Source organism: Brienomyrus brachyistius, chromosome 23 (genome assembly GCF_023856365.1).
Source record: "Brienomyrus brachyistius isolate T26 chromosome 23, BBRACH_0.4, whole genome shotgun sequence".
NCBI classification, from domain to species: domain Eukaryota; kingdom Metazoa; phylum Chordata; class Actinopteri; order Osteoglossiformes; family Mormyridae; genus Brienomyrus; species Brienomyrus brachyistius.
The window spans coordinates 7,135,442-7,157,588 of record NC_064555.1 but is presented as its reverse complement, the minus strand read 5'-3'; the positions used below and the strand labels follow the sequence as shown (position 1 = coordinate 7,157,588).

Genomic DNA, 22,147 nt, shown 5'->3' with positions numbered 1-22,147 from the left:
CGCGCCGTGTGGCGACGGGGGCCCAGGACGCAAGGCCGTTATATTTGAGAACGTGCAGATCAGCCAAGGCGTACATGGAAGGGCGGCCGTCCAAAGGCAAGCCGCCGTGAGAATCCGCCTCTGTCTGGTGGAAGCCCAGCAACTCGGAACCTGGGGGCCAACTCTTGACCAAACGCGGCCGATCCGTGCCAGGGAGAGGCGGAGGAGAGGAACGCTCAGAAGCCGGGGCAGAGAGAAAGAAAGAAAAAGAAAGAAAGAAAGTGAAAAAGAGCAAGACAGAAAGAAAGGCCCTTTTCTCCCTTGTCTGGGGACTGTATCTTACACAGGAAATGAACAAGCTTTCTGTACACCGTCCAGCTTCTGAATCAGCTGTTCCTCACACCCGGCTCCACTTTTCCATTTCAACATTTTGGTGCCAGTAGCTGAGAGCGAGAGCAGGCCGTCTCCCGTCCTCCTCCACCTGATCGTAGCTCTTCCCCAATCTCACGCTCGCCTGAGAAGCCATAACAGAGTCAGGCCAGAGAGAGATGGCGCCTCTGAAAACGGGGCCATTTTATCAGGTCTAGCAGGGTGCGTAATTCGGCCAGCCGGGCTGGGAGTGAGGGTTGGGGGGGGGGGGGGAGGGGATACACACCAGAGAGTTCTCTCTCCCCGCGTCTGCGACGTGGACGACAGCCAGAATTAGTAATAAAGTGCTATAAGCAGAAGACAGGAAATACTGGAGAAGTCGAACAATGTTATGACAATGCTTATAACTTTTACGGTGGGGCCCGGCCGCACATCTGCACTGCATCAGGCTCTCACTAGGGCCCATGGAGAGGAAACCATTTTTATTCCTGGCGCACAACAGCTCTATCCAGATGTTATCGCTTTGCCAACATCCCCCCCCCCCCATTAATGTGTGTGTGCTTCTGCGTGGGGGGTGGTGTGTCTGTTAAACGCGCACATAGACAGGACTACCCGCCCAAAAAGTAAGCGGCAGACCCGTGATCGGAACGCTGTAATAAATTAATATGGTGATCGATTTAGCATGAAGGAATCCGGAATGAGTCTCAGACGCGTTGACAGGAAGTGGCTTCGCAGGATCATCGAAATGCATCCCGGCATCCATCCCATGCTTTGGAGACCCTCAGGGCGTGTGTGATGGCCCCAGCTTCGGGACCGAGGCTACCCAGAGTCACATTATCCCACTGACTCATCACCATGTACATGCAGGCAAAAACCCCGCCCCCTTTCGATGGGAGTCAGCAACAACTAGTGGGAGATTTTACCAGGAGCTTTGCATTGATGAAACGAGATCTGGAATTAAGCACATTTCAGTTCGCAGGCGGGAATCAGCGATGGTGGTTTGCTTACACTGCTATGACGACGCACGGAAACGCTTTTAAAGGCCTATTAGAAATATTAGACCAATACAGAGTAACAGAGTTAATTAGATAGAATTATCTGTAGGGTATGAGCATTGTTTCCAGCTCCGGAGGAGAACACAGAGCAGAGAGCTCTGCGATAATGAGCTTTTATTAGTAAAGCAAGCCTAATTGTGGTAGACACAGTAATGCTGTTTAAGAAGCCTTTGTTTATTCTTTTAAGCTATTATTCTCCACGCTACAGTAAATTTCATTCAGAGCTCCGCTTTGATTATAACGAGTCGAATACTTTTTTTAAGGTTTAGTTTTATCATTAAATACAGATCAAACTTAAACTCACCGAGGATTAGACTCGATTCTATTCCAGCAGCCACCTGACTGATCCCGAATGCGCTTTTCACAAGGCAAACAACAAAAATCTAATTTAAGTTCCTAAATATAAATAAATAAGCGGGTCTTATTTCCCAGGGGTGCAGCCGGCGGTAGTGGCAGGGATCCGCGGCTCATGGAGACACGCGACGCCAGCGTGTCACATTCCGCATGGCCGACCCCCGCCTGTGACTCATCGATAACGCGGCCGGCGTGGCGATTACAGAACGGTGGCTGTCAATCCCGGCCCAGGCCACTTAAAGAGCTCCACACATCCCCTGCCACAGATAGCGTGAGCAGGATGAAGCTCGTCATTCGGGAGAGGATCGGGAGGACCGGCGGGGACAGAAGCGGATGTGAGGTTGCCGCGGAGATCGGCGTAGGAACCATGGGGGACGGGGAGCAGGCCCTCCAACAAATACTTCAGACACTGTAAGTGGAAACTGAACAGGGGCTGGAGAACCCCACGCCCCATCGCCCCATCCAGCCAGATTCCTGTTCCAATTGGTGGCTTTCGCTCCCGCGCACGGGACATGCAGACTGTCTGTGCACTGGAGACGGTTATAATGGGACGCTATAGGACTGAGACACACTATGCAGATTGATAAACTTGGGAAGCAGCACTTAAGATCAACGGCAGACAGGAAGAGGGCACTGGTGTTTGCACGAGACAGCTAACCAATCGTTTTAATGCGACTGCCCGTCTGGGTACACACGCAGCCAATCAGGCTCATCAAACGGAATAAACTGGATGAAGTGTTCTTTGTTACGACGGGCGGATGCTGGCTGGCTGTCACCGACCTCAAATGTCGCAAGGTGGATAGAGTAGCCTTACAGAAAAAGGTCTGACACTCACGGGGGAGGGGGCATCAGGCGGGATTCGGCATGGAGGCCACCAATTCCTACTAATAATCCGTTCGGCTCGGCTCGCCCCCCCCGCATGACCCCGATAAACATTACCCAAAAGAAATATGTCTTTCCTTTGGCCTGTCATCCTTAAGGGCACAAATTAAAGTCATACCTTTACCAGGCTAGAAAGAGAGCAGCTTCCTCCCCAAAGGGGACTCGTTTGTTTGGCGTTTCAAATGTACTCAAAAACAAACGCGCCGAACATACATGTTCGCCTACAGACGAACATGCATCCAAAACCGATACGGCTGTTCGATGCGTCACCGAAGGCCAGCGGAGACCCAGCTGGAGTGTGTTGTGATAAAAGAAAAACATATATATGAAAATAAGATGTACAAACATGTTTTTCTTTTGTTTTAATCTGCTGGTTTTGGTAATATAACACTGGTTAGAGGGATTTGCCTTTAAGCTTGATTCGAAACACATGCTGGCATCTCTGCATCACCCCATTGATCTCCAGGAACAGGGCGATTCATATTTGAGGGGACGGACTTGGTGCGCGCTTTGCGTGCGTTTCCAACACACGTTCCTGCGCTGTGGGCGTCCATATTCAAACAAAACAACGCGTCAGGAGAAAACAGCAGTTCCCCAACACGCCAACGTGACTGACGGACTCCAAGTTACTCTGACAGTGTCGGACGGAGGCGAGCAAACAGGTGCTGCTAACAAATGTCGCTAATGCAAAAGACTGTAAATGCGAGGAATGAGGCACCGTTTCGGCTGTGATTAGTGTGCTATCTCACCCGCCACAATAACCAGTGACTTACTGCTGGCTTCATATCTACCAGGAGGCAGCCAGATGTACCATCCAAATCCGTAATAAGGAACCTGCTTCGTTCCTGTATCAACCAGCAGATAAATCTGACGGCAAAAAATGTTTAAGTAATCTCAATGTCTTCCAGTTATTGCAGTGTAAATAAACCCCATTTTTCAGTCATATTCATAAGATCCACTGTCTATAACACAGATTCTCTTTGCCATTAAACCCCAGATCATATAAATCACTTTTAAAGCCAGATGATTGGAAGCAATGCAGTAACAGTGAGGCAATATCTTCCTTATGCCATTTCATTTGTACCTGTCAGCTGTTTAATATAAATGATCTTTTTGCCTCCCCCCCCCCCTTCAGTAAAAGTGAATCTGGTAAAAGTGTCTTTTCCTTTAACGGCTCAAGCTGGGCGGCGTCCAATCAGAAGAGGCAAGACAGCTGGGCACTTCAAGTCCGGGCTGGCCGCAGCGAAAGCCCACAGCCCACTTCCCGAGCCCACCCTATCGATATGTCGTTCAGACCCTCTGGCTATTTTTGATGGAAAGAATGAGAGTTGGGAGGCTTAAAAAAATAAAAAATCATGAGGCTTCGTCTGGTAACCATTACCCCGACTCTGTGACCACAGGCCCTTTCTGCGTTAATAAATTCATCCGCGCACTATTAGCAGGAAGCGGGAACATGCTTTCCCAAGCTAATTGGACACAGGTAAGTGAGCGTAGGGTCTCGAGAGCCAGCGGCAGGCGCGCGGTAATGAATAGGGCTTCTACTGTCGCTCAGCCATTACAGTAAGCGGCTACAGCGGGCCCACGCCGCCGCGTTAGATAATCCGCCGCGTTGCCATGGCGTCGGCATAAAGCCAGGAACGGCCTTGAAGTCGGATGCTCTTTGAAGGCTTCCTCTTCCACTCAGAAATATGCGGCTTGGTCACGCGTGGATATTTTTATGCAGAAATTAAGTTCACATGGCAACAAGGTAAAAACGCGGAGCACGGATAAATTCATGGGGGCCTTTTTAGAGTCAGGTAGGGATAGAGAAATGTCACTGGTGGGATTAAGGGTCTCTGAAAAAGGGGACATGCATGCTGGTTGGGGGTCGACTGGCTGAGGAGCGTGTAGGTTTGACTCAGGATGGTGCATCACCATAACCGCTAAAGGGGGAGGGCACAGGTGGCAAACCAGGGCCCAGCTTAGGGCCGGGGCTTGCCAGAGTGGTTAAACAGGCCCTCATCAGATCCCAACCCGCTGGAAACGAGGTCCCTCTCTAACCTTGGACCCGCAAGCTGCCAAGCAATGACTCACCGACCTGAGGGCTGGAGCCGGCACCTCATTAGAATTAATGATACCCGATTCCCGCCGCTTCAGCTTCACGTCTGACGCCGGCTACAGGGCAGAGCTAGGAGACGCGCGGAACAGCCGTCCAGCGCCGCGTCCGTGCTGTTAACGTCATTATCGGGCTCATAAATAAGCGGGCCCTCCTGCTCGTTAGTGCTCTCGCCAGGGCAGGAACGCCACGGCAGGAACACGGACCTCCACCCACCCCCACCCCCCCACTCCACAAAAGTGCACAGTTTTCCGAAATGTTCCTTACTGGAGGTTCAGGTTCCGTGTCCCGCCGATTCGCCCATTCCAGGTCCAAGACTTGTTCAGAATTTTGGATCTTGAGGTAAACCCCCACCCCTCCCCCGCCCCACAGCCGTGGACTGAGCGTGCTCAGTGAGCCATGGCAACGGAGGAAACAAAACATGTTTACGTTGAGAAAATAAAACGTGGAGGAGGAGCTCAGAGTTACACCCATTCCAACTCCAACTCCAATGCAGAGAGCATTTGCAGCTTGACGGATGGGGGATTATGAAGCCGCCCCACACACAGAATGCACTGGAACCTCCATCCCCCACCCACAGTTTTTTGTGAATAAAGCCATCGGTCCGTGTGTAACTCCCGCACGTCCTACGGGGGTATTAACCTCCTGATTTTGGGCCTCATTTCAGAGAGGCCCAAGGCACAAAGCAGAGCATTAAGAAGCAGAGTTACGAGAAACAACCAATTCCCGGCCTCGTGTCGACCAATGGAGGCGCTGCACGTGTCCCTGGCCTGCACTCACCCAAGCGGCCGCGTCCTTGTGGCTCAGGCACACGGGGAGCTTATTAAAGCCCAGACACAACAGCAACCAGCTGGTCTTTCCCCCGACGGCTCATGGACCCTCTGCTATATGCTCATATACAGATTCCCCGGCTTGAGACCAACACGATTGAATTGTGATCCGTATCCCACAGGCCGTCTAGACAGGTAGGACCAGAGGTACATGGAATTATCACGGAACACAGCACGATATTAAATTGAAATTGATGTTTATAGGTTCATCATGGTGGAATGGCTACATATTACATTAAATGGGATGAAAAACCGTTCGGTTCCACCGGCAGCGCAGCCAGATTCCTAGGAACAGAATAAATTAGCGGAGCCTTCCTGTACGGATTCCGCACGAGAGTCCTCTTGAATAAAAGAAGTCTGGCAAGGCTTCTACAGCTGGCCCCCACCTCTCCACTCAAACAATCCTCCCCCCTCCCCAGCCCACCCTTCCACCCTCCCGCCTACTGAAAAATAGGCCCCCGGACGTCCTGAGTGCCGCTAATCTGAGGTGTGCGGGAGGCGTTCTGCCACGGGCCAGAGAAACGAGGGCTCTTTCCCCATTGGGTGGCAGCATGGGCAGCTGGCACCTTTTGGGCAGAAATTAGCTTGGCAAGATCAGGTTGCATCATGATCCTCCAGCACGCCGGGCTGCACAGATAATTATTTTTTTGGGGAAAAAACAAAAATTACAATACAAAAATTCATGTTAAATGGCGACGGTCCCAGCTGCAATCCAGCCGGGATATGCACATAATCCCCTCGATTTCAGGAGAGCATTTCCTTTGGGGGGGGTCAGGAGGTAAACTCAGGATGCGCGCTAGGCCCACCTCTGACGTCAGCCCCGCCCCCTTGCCGGAGCAACGCTCCACTGCGTCAACTGCATTTCAGGCGGGAAACCGCGGCTGTAATTTGCTGTGCAGATTTCTCTTTTAATGTAAAATGCGTAGCTAACACCATTTGGACGCCTGTCCTACAAGCCGCTCTAAGACACCCACACTGGAGGCCCAGGGGGGGCAGGATTAAGCACACGGATGGCTTCTCTGTGCAGAATCCTGTGTGTGTGTGTGTGTGTGTGTGTGTGTATTTGCGTGGAACATTAACGCTTCTGCATCTTTCACAGTCAAATACACAATTTCAACAGACAAATGGAGAATGGCCGAATGAAACAAGATCAGAAGGCAAGTAAGAACTTTATTTCTCTAAAGCTTGTTAGAAGGCTAGCCTTGTCCCGCCTTCTACAGCCTCAACGTTCAGGTCAAAAAGCAGCATAACCAGAAACACTACTGATTTAACAACATTCAAAAGTTCCTCCTGAAATGAGTTCAGAAAAAAGGCTTTAGATGGTGTGAAGGCCGACCAATCGGTGAACGGAAACGCGAGTCGACGCCCCGCCCCTTTGGCATGCACCAGGCCCCCGGTAGCCCTGACCTCTGAGCCAAGCTTTATGAATAACGAGAAGGCACATCTGCTGTGATTAATAACCTGTTTGTAAAAACATACATGTCCCTAACAAGGCTTTAATAAAGCTAAAATTAACACCACGTTTCGAAGCTTCACACCCTCCAAGTCAGCGTGACTGCCTGGAAGAGCGCGGCGAGCACATTTGCACAGCACATTTGTCCGATAAAAAGCCTCGCGAAACCTTCGCTCCCAGCCCGACACGGTGCTTCTGCAGTCTGACGCTCGGGGGCTCGCAGGATCGCGTTACGCTTTTAACCGGGAGCACGGACACGGCGGCACTGAAATCCCGTCGGTATGTTACGTAGGCGGAGCGGTACGATCAACGTCGCCATTGTGACCCAGTGTTTCTCTGTCCTCCCAAGAACGATGGCCAAAGAGGCGGGTTCATTTTAACACGCTACAGATACAAAAAGGATGAAGAGGCAGGACCATACCAATTAACAGACAACATCTGTGTCATCAGATCCAACTTTACTGTACCGGCAGTATAATATACATCAACAAAGGTTGTGTTACAGAAACTGACGTGCCTATTACACATCTGTTGACAAACGAGTATAAACACACATATACAATACAAAGAAAATTAAAACATTTCAATGCTGTCTATAATTACAATGGAGAGATGACAAGTTAACCCTAAACATATCCAGAGTATATTTCAGGATGTTGCAGCAAATAAGCAATTAGCTTGTCGTGCCCGTTGGAGGTCAGATCAGTACAGAGGCTATCATCGCGATGGCTTCAAAAAAACCATATGAACGGAACGCTTTGTCAGTCGCGGTGGAGCTCAGATTTTATGCATTTAACACGCGTGCTTCCAGACGCAATAAAAGGGTTCGCAAAACACGTCTTTCGTTCGGTTCGAGGCCGACTCACACAATGCCACGTTGCCCGCTGCCCCACCTCGTTCGCCGTTCGCCTCAAACCGAGGAGCAAGTGTGAGCATCGGCGTGAGTAATGGGACCCAGGGGAAGGATGATGATGATGTCACAATGGCCCGCCGTTCCTACGGCAACTATATCACCGTAGTGATGGACGGCTCCCTCCCTCGTACCGGCTTGGAGCAGCATCAAGCTGCTACCAGAAAACGGGCTACGCTGAAGGTGCACATTCAGCTGCAGAAAACAGCTTTTCATAACGGTAATAAAACTGCTCCTTCAGGTTTTTCCCTCCACACAATAGGGAAAAGAAGCAACAGTAAAAATCACCACGAAAGCTGCCAGGAGAAAATATTCAGGCAAGAAGTAAAAAAAATAGTTCCCTGCTATTAAAGAATGCAAAAAAAAAACAAAACCAAATACACTTCTACTTACAGAAGACAAACAGAAGAGATACCGAAGGCAGGAGCCAAATCAGCACAGAGTAAAGAGCTCTGATTATTAACAAAAAAAGGTGAGAAATGTCAAAGCAACGCAGAACGTTCCAGCAACAGGGCGTCCATCGATCCCTGGGCTTCTTGCCAGCCGAGGTGGGCCACGGGCCGCTATCTGATCGGCGGCGAGCTCACCTGACATTCAGGCGCAGCCGATCTCGGGCACCGGGGCAGATGGAGTACATCAAACCGAATACGGTGGCACACAAAGACTGAATTTAAAATTCACCACCGACTCGCTGTGGAATCTGTGCATCGGAAATGAATTTCACAGCAGCCTATTGCGGATCTTCTCGCCCTGCCAAAATTACAGACGTGTAGCTTGGCGTCAGCGGTCAGGACAGGGTGCTCCAAAATTAATAATAAAAGTTTCAAAACTTAGATATAAAAACATAAATGACTGCAGTTGTTGGGTTATTTTTTTAAACTCAAGAGCAGAAAAAAAAGGTAAGACAACCTCAAGCACTAATTCCATAAAGACGGCACATCCTGAACTGTCGACTATTCCATCCATCAGTGGTTCCCATTTAAACCATCGGAATCTTAATTACAGAAAGGTGTCTCAAAGATGCATGGTTATATCAGCGTCCAATAAAACACACAAGAAACCTCGGCTTCGTCAATCCCAGAAATCGCATTTAATCAACATTCCCGAAACCACGGTAAACTGTTTCAAAGTTCCCCCCCCTTTTAAGCAGCAGAAAACCGTCGCAACGTAAACTGCTTTTCCAGCAGGAACAGTTGTTTCGCTGTCTGTCTGTGAATATATCTCCTCAGTAAATAGCTCCAAGGCTCTGCTAAGGAATATTGTATGGATCAAAGAATTCATGTCTTCCTGTATAAAACGACGAGGCCACAAGCTTGCTTGTTTGTCTAAAACAATTAAGCCTGGTATGGGGGGGGGGGGGAAGTTGTCCTGACAAATAGCTTGCAGCTGATACCGCTTTACCAAGTATTTGTGGGGAGGGGGGGAAAGGGGCAGGGGGGGGTCTAAATTAATGATTGGTCAAGGTCCGGGGGCCGTCTAATCTCGGCCAACTGCTCCTTAATTTTGTAAGGTGCTGCCAATTCCAGCTGTCTAGCAAATCAGGAGCAGTATGCATTACACTTACACTGAGGCCTGATTGAATCTGGTCATTATTTGGGCTGATCTCATTTTCACACATGGAACCAATATGCCTTCCAGATGTTCATTTGCAACTGGGCACTCAATGCAACAACTCATCTACACGCGAGGCTGTTTTCTGGGCCCCAGTGCGTCTGACTGACGCCCCGCCCACCCGGCAGCAGGAAAGTGGGGGGGAGAAAAGAAAAAAGTTTAAATACAGGCCCATCCGAAATGGAGAAGGGGGGGTAAAGAACACAAACTCTGCAGTCAGTTACGCTGTCGTGAGTCCGCTTGGATCTGCAAGGGGGCTCCCGCAGCTGGCTAGACATAACTCCGGGTCCAAACTATTAATCTAGCGCTCTTTATTCACTGAATCGAGATTTTCATTTAAATAACTTACGGCAGCAGGGAAAAAAGCAACCCCCCCATACACACCTCCTAAACTCAACATTTTTTTGCATTAGCTCAACTCATTCGTTAGACATAATTATTTTTTTTTTTTTAATCAATCACAGATCTGATTATTAACCGCGCTGAACTGGAGGATTTGGTGATTACCGGACACATATATTCCACTGTCTACGATGGTGGCGGAAAAACTTCTTTTTATTATAAACACTGGGGGGGGCGGTGGAAGGTATTTACAGAGCATATAACGCCAACTGATCGGAGAAGAGGGACAGGGATCCAGGGCCCCGTGGCGTCCTGTCACGGGGGTCCGACCCCATACGGGCCGAGTGGACGTCCGCCTGCCGTCCCGAGGCTCTGACCGGTATTTACGTTCCCATTATCCCCGTCCTTTCAACACAATTAGCGTTCGCCTGAGTCAGCGTGAGGACAGCACTGCGGCGGCCAAACAAATGGCGGACTGAGGACAGGAACATCCTGCCAGCTTAACTAGAGGGAGTCTCCCCTCCCCCCAGCCCTCCCGGCCCCCCCTCGTTCTTCAAAACGGCAAATAGTACAATTACAGTATATAAATAACTATGCCTCACTAGAGCTACAAATTAGAATGAAGTTTGGAACGATGGACGGTCCAGCCCCTTATTTTGCTTGGCACCCCGTGACCTTGGACTCTATATTCCATTCTTTCATCAACAAATACCTCAGTTTTAGGCTAAATAAACAGTATTGAGACCCAGAACAGTGAAACAGAATGGAAGTGTGTCTGTTCAGCTGAAAATCTGACACTAAAATCAAGGAGAACAGATCCGTCAGGCTGGATTTCCGCTGAACCGAATGGGGATGGGGTCTCCGAGCCGTTGGGCTAACCCCACTGGAGAGGGACGGGGAACAAAGCAACCCCCGGCTCAGTGTGGCCGGCCCGGTCCGGCCCAGTTCGACCGCGGGCGGAGGAAAGGGGCCCACGCCAGTCGGGGCTGTGTCACCACCTGACAAAGACCCCTTATGAGAGATCTTTTCCATCTTACCACCCATGCGGGGCCGTGATGTGTGTTTTTTTCCCTTAAAACCCTGGCAGAGCCTCAGCGGCCCATCGCTCGCCAGCTGCTCTTGGGTGTTGGTTTGGTTTGCGACGGCACCAGTCACATTTCCCATCATTTTATAGACAAAAATAAACAAACAGGTCCAGGAAACGTTTTAAAACAGCTCCCTGTACACCTCAGACATCCAGACCAGTCAGTGAGGTCACCGTCGCCGTCCCTCGGGTGAAGCAGCAGACGGGGGGGTGGGAGGGGGGTGGGAGGGGGGGTGCTACTGAAGGCTCTCTTTCTTTCCCTCCCGCCCCCCCCCCCCTCTTTCTCGCCCATAAAATGTGGCACTTTGTTATGAAATTCAGCTGCAGGTTGCAGAGGAAAGGGCCTCCTTCCCGACTACGGCCTCCATCGGTGACTCTGTCGGATTCACACTGAGGTGCATGTGACCAGGGGAGGGGGAGGGGGAGGGGGGAGAGTTGGGGGTGGGGGGGGAGAGAGATCAAAGCAGGATGTGAGAAAGGAACCAGGGCAACGCAAGACTTTAGGGAGACGACTGGACGTCCCCAATCATGTGACTTAAAAAGCCTTGCTGAAGGGGTCCAGTGTGTTTGAGACACTCCAAGCTCCATCCTAATCAGCTCACCGGCGCCCATGATGCGCCAATCAACACGACGGGCATAATGCTTAACGACGTGGACGGATTGGCCGAGCCACTGGCATCGGCCTCTGGTCACTGCACGATGACGTGTTCACCACGGCAGCGGGCACTGAGAGCCCTGAATGGCAGGCGGTGGTCAGGCTCGCCCAGGACGCCTCTCCGGCACGGATCTGTCCGCCGGCGGTATGGAGATATTACAGGGGCCCGGCGCTCGCGGTATCATGCCTGGCGACCCGGCATTCGCAGTGGAGCCATCATGCTTCGGGGGAACTGTGCCCTCTAATCAGCCGTCTGGGCCAGAGGAAGCTGGACACGCTGACAGCCGATCAAAGGCTTCCTGGAGAGGGGGCCGCGAGGCTCCGTCTGACATGCCACAGATACCCCCCCACCGCCCCCGCTACCATCAGAGTGGATGACAACACCCACCCCTCCGTTTCAGTCGTGATCTTGGGGCTCAGTGGGCTCTGTCCCTTAGCCATAGTGTACAGGAATGGGGGGGGGGTTGTACCACCACGAAGGCCTTTAAATCCTCACTGGAAGGGGCTGCTGTCAAAACCTAATAATCCCAACAAAAGAGGAAAAGCAGAGAGAAATTCCCAAGATTCATCCGGACATCAGAAGCCCAGAGTGACGTCCGCGGCGGCTCCTGTCCGCTTTCGCTCATCCTCATGCCGGTCCGGTGACCGGCTCCCCTGCCTCCTGCTAGTCAGTCACTTCCGGAATCCTCCACTGCAGCTGGCAAACAGACAGCAGCACACGCACACACTCTGCTGCAGTATCTGTTCACAGCACCAACTATCCTGCCGGAACAGCCTCATTTTTCATTTCTCTCTTTATTTTTTGTACCAGGTTCAAATGGATTTCAAAGGCATCCCTGATGAACTTGTTTAGAGACTCCCAGAAAATACAGCTGACCCCCCCCCCCTCCCCCATGCGCAGAAGCATGTCTTCAGATCTGCACTGACACCCTTCAATTATCGGGGGGGGGGGGAATATGCTGGGAGCAGCAGCACATTCAGGAATACAACAAGCACGCCGAAAAAAAAGTATTCGCAGTTCACACACTCCAAAGGGGCAAAAACCATATTTCATATTCTGGGAATGCACTGGAGCCTCTGTGTGTGTGTGTGTGTGTGTGTGTGTGTGTGTGTGTGTGTGTGTGTGTATGTGTGTATGTGTGTGTGTGTGTGTGTGTGTGTGTGTGTGTGTGTGTGTGTGTGTGTGTGTGTGTGCGTATGCGCGCATTGGACACTTTCTGATTATGTTTGCATGGTGTAGGTCCCTTTTTTCACGATTTTTCATTCAGCTTGATTAATTAGTTGAATTATCCTGCTGTTTATACTTCAGGCTAAAGGGAGGAGCAACAGGCGGGGTTGGGGGGGGGATTATAATAATCTGAAACGCGGCTGAAATGAAAGGCAGGGAGCTGAGATATGGTGCGGCTGATCGCGGGGGGGGGGCTTCACGCTTTCGCCTGACATGTGAGGAACTCAGAGGTGATGTGTTACTGCAGATATCAGTAATCAAACGGGGCCGATCGCGTTCATTTCCGCGCGTGATGGGGGGGGGGGGGGAGAGGTCTGTGCAACATGGAGAAATAATACACTCTTGCAAGGAATTCCTCCAGGCCAACAGGCGATTACACGGAATGAAAACCCCCCCGAAGTAATTCAATACATTTGCACTAAGACAATATACTACATACAGTGTCCTCATTCAAAAGGCGCGTCAAAGAACTAGAAGCTACATGCAAAAACGGAAAAAACTACGGAAAGTTTTTGTGGCAACTTTAATGAATCTCATTCCGGATCTGCCGAGACTAGACATTCTGTTTATCTCACTCATCAGAGGAATAATGCTATTTACATTGCACTTACATTCATATTTACTTTAAATCCTAAAAATCTAAACTACCTGCCCTAACGGTTAAAAAAAAAATAAATTTTAAATCCTAAAATATAACAATGAACCCTGATTACATCTCATCCAGCCTCCACAGCAACAAATAAAAGCTAAATGAAGACTGAATATTAACAAAATGGAAAAAAATGCTCCTATAGTTTGTTTTTATGGGTTTAAGCACCAAGCTAACTGATGAAAACCACCTTTCTGATGGTTCAAGTCCAGGGAAGGGCCCTACTGTTGTACCTTTGATGGCTCGAATAAGCGTATCTGTGTAAACGGGACGAATCCGTCACTTTGAGGTCATCGGAGTGAAAGCATGAGCAATAACGTGGTAAAACTGGAAACAAGAAATAAACGTTGATCTGAAAAGCCTACGGCGTGGCCCAATCACATGCCGGTTCCGAGAGGCCACACAGGCGACACGCCCCCACCCTGGTCACATGACCCGGGAGGGGGCTCACACTCCGCAGCCAAGCGATAGCTTGCCGTTGGCAAAACCATCTCACTGCGCTCCACCGAACGGCGAGCTGCGCTTTCTCACCGCGCCCCGCTCTGACGGGCGAGGCCACTGATTGGCTGGCATGACGACAGGTGACGCAGCCAACAGAAAGAATTTTCTGGTGAAGCGCGATACGCCGTTGCTCCACCGTTAGCCAAGCGGTCAACGACAAATTTGCATTCAAACGCAAAGTGTCACAAAACCCAGTGTGTTAAACACTGATAGCTGATAGGAACCAAATCCGGCTGGACACAAAGCCCTGGTTGAAGATGATCTCCAGGCCCCAGGGAGGGTACGCCTTAGCACAGATTACAGCTCCCTCTGTATGTGTACCTCTGTGCAACACATTAAGATTTTACTAATACATCATGGGACAATAACCTCAGTAACAATTACTACTGGGCTCAGACTGTCTCCTCGGCAGTCTGGCCGGGGTCTTCATCACATTAACGCACTGACGTGACCCCACGACAGCGCGGCGTTCCACCACAACCGGCAATTAGCGTCGACCGTATTACAAAACTCACCAGAGAGCTCTCTCTGGAAACAGAACCCACTAAATAAATAAAAATATGAGTGAGCCGAATTGTTATTGGGCTCCGAACAAAGGACGGAAATTGGCAGTGTCTCTTCTCACTGTCAGGGACGCAGAGCCAAGTGGGATCCTGCCCAGCTGCCGTCTCCAGTGCCACACCCTCACAACTGGAAAAAGGCTGATTGAAAAAGCCTTCCTGCCCACAGAGGACTGGCTACGCGGTCACTGTTCGACAGGAGAGGTGGAGACCGATATGGACTTTCTCCACCGCGGTAATAAATACACAGCGACGGCTATTTTAAAAATGTACCATTTTCCAAATGCTCTTCTTGCACAAGCGGAACAATGAATACTGTGAACTACCCAACGTGCGGCGACAAGTCGCACCCTAAAGGGCAAACGGAGATCATCAGCTAACAAGACGTATCTGTTATCAGGTGATACCGGCTAAATATCAGCAGTAGTACTAGTTACTCATGGCAGTGTGAGTAGTATAGTTAGTAATGACCAGAGAAACGACTTCATACACACATGGGGGTCAGTTAGATCTGTCACATTGAGTCACGGGATAAGGAGCGTGTCACAGTGACGGCAATAAGCAGACGACAATACTGTCAATGCCACCGGCAAGCAAAGCCAGCCGTTCCTAGGGTGCCCTTCACGTTCCTGTTAACATAGAGCTTCATAAAACGGTAACGTACTTTTAACAGAGTGCATCAAGTTTTATTAAATGGATTGAACAAAATGGCTCGGGTATCCAATAATGAATTCAATTAATAGCGTATGCATTTCCAATAACCGTCATGGATATAATAAACAGTGGAAGGGAGGCATTGATTGCCTGCCTGATAATTCCGTGTGGCTAATAGTGGGGACCCCTGGGTTGATGTGGGGGTTTAGGAGTGATGCAGGGGGGCTTGCAGTGGAAGGATCTCATCAGCGGCTTCAGCAGACGCACCATGGATGCCACCCAAGGCCCACAGAGAATGCTACACCCGGGAGGAGCGAGGCCCCCACCCCCACTAGTCCTGGGGTTTAACGGCGTGTGTCCTAGAATAATAAACCACCAAAAAAAAAGGAAAACAGCCCCCAGAACAAACACTCTCCTTATGGGACAAAAGGGTCTAAGATTCCTCCCCCCCAACATTTGCTGAGATGTAACCGAGATAGAGGATTCTGTAGCTGTGTGGAAGCCTGGACACGCACGATGCGTTATCTACACCACGCACTGCAGCTATTCACAGAGCTCCATAATGGAAAGGATCAGTATAAACGTCGCGTCGGAGCTGCTGCGGAGCTCTGCCCGAGGTTCGATCTGAAAGTTAACGAAATAAAAAGGACGTTAAGAGATTAGGGCACGATTTGGGGGGCTCGGGTGGAGAAAACGCAGCCGTCGCTCCTCACACCTGCGAACCGCGGCTTACAAGCGAGCGCCCGGTTTGCGGGAAACTTCAGACGGTGGCAAAAGGTCATAAGTGTAAGCGAATAAGGCTGCAGGAATAACAGGAAGATGCTGACATCAAGACCGAGCACGTCTGGTATCCAGGCTGACACCTGAACCCTGAGATCGGGGGTCAACAGGGGAACACACACAAAAACAAACAGCTACTGGTGGAATGGAATAGAAACACTTCATTCATCTGGTTTGTGCACATGCAATCTCTCTCTCCATGAGAGAGACAGATGCACATGTACAGATCTAGAGGTGAGAGCAGGTTTGCGAATCAAAGCCCAAGGTCAGTCAGTGTTCCTGGAGCGGCAGGGATTAAGGGTCTTGCTCAAGGGCCCAACGGAATTATGACTATCAAGCATGGGATTTGAACCCACGACTTTACAGACACAGATCCGTAATGTTGAGCTACTCACCGCCCATAATTAAGTTTTCAAACGACAACCACGTCTCGGTTGAAGCCCGGGGCTACGATACTGCCGCAGCGTAGAAGAAGGGAGCCCGTTACAGTCATTAGGATACTCTATTACTCTTTGGGGCATTATTATTAGCAGTACTATGATTATTTTAATTATCTAGATATTAAATATTACCTCATCACTATTAGTATGCTGTTGTTGTCTGACATCTTTTTGTGTCATCACCCATGGCTTGGCAAGAAAGAGGCACTCAACCGGCAAAGGCTCAGCGTGGCTGTCACTAACCCCACCGGCCTGCTGGGCTATCAACTGCGCATCACTGAGATCCCCAGCTTTTCAGCACCCCCTACAGGATGGGCTGAGTTTTTTTTTTTTTTTTTTTTTAAAAAAAGGTATAACCACAATCTGGCAAAAAATATATAAAAAAATAAAAATGAAGAAAAAAAAAAAAACTGGGCTACAAAAGTAGTTTGGGATCCACAAGTTAAAAATAGTTACAAGGCTGATACTCCTGGGCTATTACTGCCCAGTTACATTTTGATAGATGTTATTTTTATAGATATATGGCATATATCACGTACTATATACACATGCCATTAAGCTGCAGCATCTTGCACACAACCCATTTTCATCACCAGAGCATCAAATTAAATAGGAGTGCCGGCCGGTGTCAAACAGGCCGTAACGCCACCCCCACCCCCAGACCCGGTGCATGACACGATGCCAGGCCAATTAGCGAGTTCTTTTCATCCTTTACCAATAAATTACCAATAACAGTCATCAAAAAAAAAAAAATTTTAAAGTAAAACCAGCATACTCAACATTCACTCTACCCTTCACACCCTACTGTGGGGGAGGGTTCTGACAGGAGTTATGGGGGGGGGTGGGCAGGAGGAATGGGGGAAGCAAAATGCTGATACACACAGTCAGCGTGGCGGAGGCCATGTTATCATCAACAAGCTTTCCACCAGCACTTGACAACTTAACACCCGCGTGGGCCAGAGCCTTATCTAGACTGGAAAAAGGCTTTGAGAAACAGGCAAAGGGCTTTCAAAAGTGAAAGTCACATAAAATGAATGTGTAACATATGATATCAAAGATACGGCACTGCACAGAACCGGATGGTTTGTTTTAAATAGTATTAGCATAATGTGGATAAACGGCACACATGCACACGTAATCAAAGCTGTAATCATTTTAATCATATTATACACACACACACACACACACACACACACACACACACAAATGTACAAAATACCCAAGATTACCCAATACCCAAGATTGATTTGTGAAAGTTTAGCTACAATAACGTCACACAAAAGCAATGCGAGAATCTGCGATGTTTATAACTTCTAAACAAATATTTACAGCACTGACATCCTGAAGTGGCACCGCTGTACAGTAAAAACGCCGGCCGGTGGGAGATTTCACGTCCTACAGTGCGGCTGCAGTCAGAAGAGAACGGAAATGTAAAAACAAGATGGCATGTCAAGTCCTGGTCGCGGCGCCTATTCAGTCGACATACAGCATCATGCAGGAAGATCAAAGACAAGTTTTCGAGATGGGGGGTGACACTACAGAGATCAAGGTGATCAGCAGAAGGACCCCCCCCCCCGGAAAACACCACCTCTGTTCTGCAAGCTCCACAGGCCCAGAAAGTACTGAGCAGGAGAGGAGCTTCGTAAAGGGGAGGTGGGGAGAGAGCACCACTAGGAGAGGAGCACAGTGAAGGAGAGATGGGGAGGGAGCACCACTAGGAGAGGAGCACAGAGAAGGAGAGATGGGGAGGGAGCACCACTAGGAGAGGAGCACAGTGAAGGAGAGATGGGGAGGGAGCACCACTAGGAGAGGAGCACAGAGAAGGAGAGATGGTGAGGGAGCACCACTAGGAGAGGAGCACAGTGAGGGAGAGATGGTGAGGGAGCACCACTAGGAGAGGAGCACAGTGAAGGAGAGATGGGGAGGGAGCACCACTAGGAGAGGAGCACAGAGAAGGAGAGATGGGGAGGGAGCACCACTAGGAGAGGAGCACAGTGAAGGAGAGATGGGGAGGGAGCACCACTAGGAGAGGAGCACAGTGAAGGAGAGATGGGGAGGGAGCACCACTAGGAGAGGAGCACAGTGAAGGAGAGATGGGGAGGGAGCACCACTAGGAGAGGAGCACAGTGAGGGAGAGATGGTGAGGGAGCACCACTAGGAGAGGAGTACAGTGAAGGAGAGATGGGGAGGGAGCACCACTAGGAGAGGAGCACAGTGAAGGAGAGATGGGGAGGGAGCACCACTAGGAGAGGAGCACAGTGAAGGAGAGATGGGGAGGGAGCACCACTAGGAGAGGAGCACAGAGAAGGAGAGATGGGGAGGGAGCACCACTAGGAGAGGAGCACAGTGAAGGAGAGATGGGGAGGGAGCACCACTAGGAGAGGAGTACAGTGAAGGAGAGATGGGGAGGGAGCACCACTAGGAGAGGAGCACAGTGAAGGAGAGATGGGGAGGGAGCACCACTAGGAGAGGAGTACAGTGAAGGAGAGATGGGGAGGGAGCACCACTAGGAGAGGAGCACAGTGAAGGAGAGATGGGGAGGGAGCACCACTAGGAGAGGAGCACAGTGAAGGAGAGATGGGGAGGGAGCACCACTAGGAGAGGAGCACAGTGAAGGAGAGATGGGGAGGGAGCACCACTAGGAGAGGAGCACAGTGAGGGAGAGATGGTGAGGGAGCACCACTAGGAGAGGAGCACAGTGAAGGAGAGATGGAAGGGGGAGCACCCCTGATCACCAAAGCTCGTTCTGTCTGAGATGCTCCCTAATACCAAGCTTCTCACCTCCACAGATTATGCACATTTTACAGAGGAATTATTTATCACAAATGATAGTTCAGATATTCTCCTCCATGCTCGCAGGAAAACATTGGGAGATTCTAATACGAATGTGTGCAAAATGGCCTGGAGCAGGTTCCACTAAGAGCTTCAAAAATCATCACCTTCATAAGGCGCCCCCTAATTCCCCAACTGCGGCCTGAGTTTTCAAAGCAAGCACAAAGGCGATTAAAAGGACACACTTCAGGCAGCCATTCAAACTGTTTGGAAACACAAGGATTGTCACAGACAGATGTACACGAATATTTTAAAAACGAGAAAAAGCTTCCAGGCGGAGAGAAAAAAAAAAAAACTTACAGTAGGAAAATCTCAGGGGAGAAGGAGGTTAAGTTACGGAATATGAAACCAAACGCAAAAAATATCAGAATAATTGCTGGGAAAAGGTTAATTTCTGAAACCGAAGCGTGTGGCACGCAGCCATTTGCCCCACGATAAAGAGTTTGACATGGCAAGGAGACAGGAGACGCCTGATATGACAAAGGCGTGAAGGAGATGTAACAAAACAAGGGGAAGCATTCGTCTGCGTGACTTGGGCAAATCACAACACACAGACTGACACACACACAGACACACGCGCGCGCGCACGCACACACACACACACACACACACACACACACACACACAGACAGACACATGCACAAACACACGCACACACAGACACATGCACAAACACACGCACACACAGACAGACAGACAGACAGACAGACACACACACACACACACACAGAGACACAGACACACACACACACACACACAGAGACACAGACACACACACACACACACACACACACACAGACATACACAGACACACACAGAAAGACACACACATAGACAGATAGACACACTTAAAAATGCACAAAAACTGAAACTGATCCCAGCACAATAGGAGTGCCCACAATAGTACAATATTCCACAGTTAATTAGCACTGGTACAGACCCGAAGTGAGTCAGTACCCTCTCAGACACCCCCGCACCAAGTACACTTTGACTTAGGGTAAGGGCACGCCACCCACCCCCCTCCCCCATCATAACAGAGGCTCCGGTAAGAAAAAGGTCACACTGGGGGACACAAAAAAAATAAATAAATCCATACGTTACCATGCCGATGCGTTTCCCATGGGAATCACAAAGTGTATCTGAAAGGGGGTGGGGGGGGCATTCAAGTAAAAACCAAAAAAAAAAAAAAAAAAAAGAAATATTCCTTTATAGAGTTGCCCTGAGGGGATGCACAAAACTTTGTGCCCAGAAGCGGAATTTGTTACTTTCTGTGTGTGTGTGTGTGTGTGTGGGGGGGGGGGGGGGGGGGGGGGGGGGGGCGGGGGGCTGCTTGCAGCCACGTTGTGAATCCAAACCACAACCTTTAAAGATCAGACGGGAAAGACCGGCGGCACTGGTGGCAGCGCCAATCGCACCTCACAGGACGCCACGCCAGCGCAGTGCCGGCTGCCGTCAAGCAACGCGGGCAGAACACAGAACCACCGAGGCTTTCATTGGCCTCCTCGCCCTGCAGCGACTCCGCCCATTTTTTTCCCCCTACCTGCGACTCACAAAAGTATTCCTGATGACTTGCGAACAAATTTATTGAAAAGTATACATATAATCTATTTATTGTAAGGAAGCGCAGGGAAAGCTCGCAACAATCCATCCCTGTCCTAATGAGCAGCACAATCCCAGAACCTGATTCACCACTTCCTGAAGGTTCTGTTACGATCCGATCCCCAGCTCCACCCGAACGTCACACACTCGCCGACTCGCCTCAGATAATGACTTAACCACACGGTGCACCACGCCCGTCCCTGGGGGCCGCCAGCGCCGCCCTGATCTGCATGGGAACGGCAGCGTGGCATGCCCACGGCGACACGCAGGACCGCGAGAGGCGCCGCTCAGCCTGATAAGGAGGGGAACCGGAACCTCCCTGGCGGGCGGAAGGTCACCTTCAGCGGGTATCTCCACCAAGCCGGGAGCGAGGAACTGAGGAAAATCGCATGGGAAATAAACCTAATCATAAGGTTTGGTTTCAAAACCAAATAAAAATAAAATAATCAGTGGTTATTCAAAAAGGTTAAACGTTTAAAAAAAATTTAAATCGGACCTTCACAATAAGATCATAAATCTTTGTCATGATGATTCCTACATCCTGCCCTGAATTTAAAATTCCCAATCAAAGAGAATGGAAATGCCCCCCCCCCTTTCAAAACCAATTACTGTCATGCCTCCACAGTAACACCCCTCCCCCACCCCCACCCTCTTAGGGAAGCTGTACCATTAAATTCCTGCTGCACCGCCTGTAGCATTTCGATGATGACACACGAGATATCACGTCTTTAGAGTACCTGCCCTTTACCCCGCCCCCCAGTTTGCATCATGGCGCAATCCAGAGAACAGTACCTCCCTGCTGGAGACACGCTTTCGCCTGAGGTAACAGCCACAGACAACAAAATGTTCTCTAAACGCATAAGCGACTGCAGGGTGGACGAGTCTGACGACCAGGATTAACTCTGATGATGCAACCCTGCATGACCATCAACATCATCTTCCAAAAATCACGCGCGTAGCCACGCCAAAAATAAACCGGCCGCGCCACCATCGCCCGCCGGCCCGCTTACGTCTTACGGATCAGAGCCGCTTATGGGAGACGCCTCAGCTACAGACGGCCCCATGCGGGAGGAGGTTGCGTGACACCACTGGAGAGCCCTTTGGGGGGAGCTGGAAGGTAGCGGCAGCTAGTGGCCACCCCGAATGTCACGCCACTCGGCAGCGGAGGCGGGGCTTAACCTGAATCGAAAGCAGCGGCTGATTCATGGGGTGCCGAGATGCTTCAGCGCTGAGCTAACAGCGGCTGTCACAGGGGGCACGCAAGCATGCGAGGCACTGGGGACGA

The 22,147-nt window shown here is 50.2% G+C and overlaps 1 protein-coding gene across 1 annotated transcript in view; it reads right to left on the bottom strand.

Annotated features, from left to right (window-relative positions):
* The window catches only part of trps1 (trichorhinophalangeal syndrome I), a 65,427-nt gene that overhangs the window by 25,610 nt on the left and 17,670 nt on the right, over positions 1 to 22,147 (bottom strand). The window lies entirely within an intron of this gene.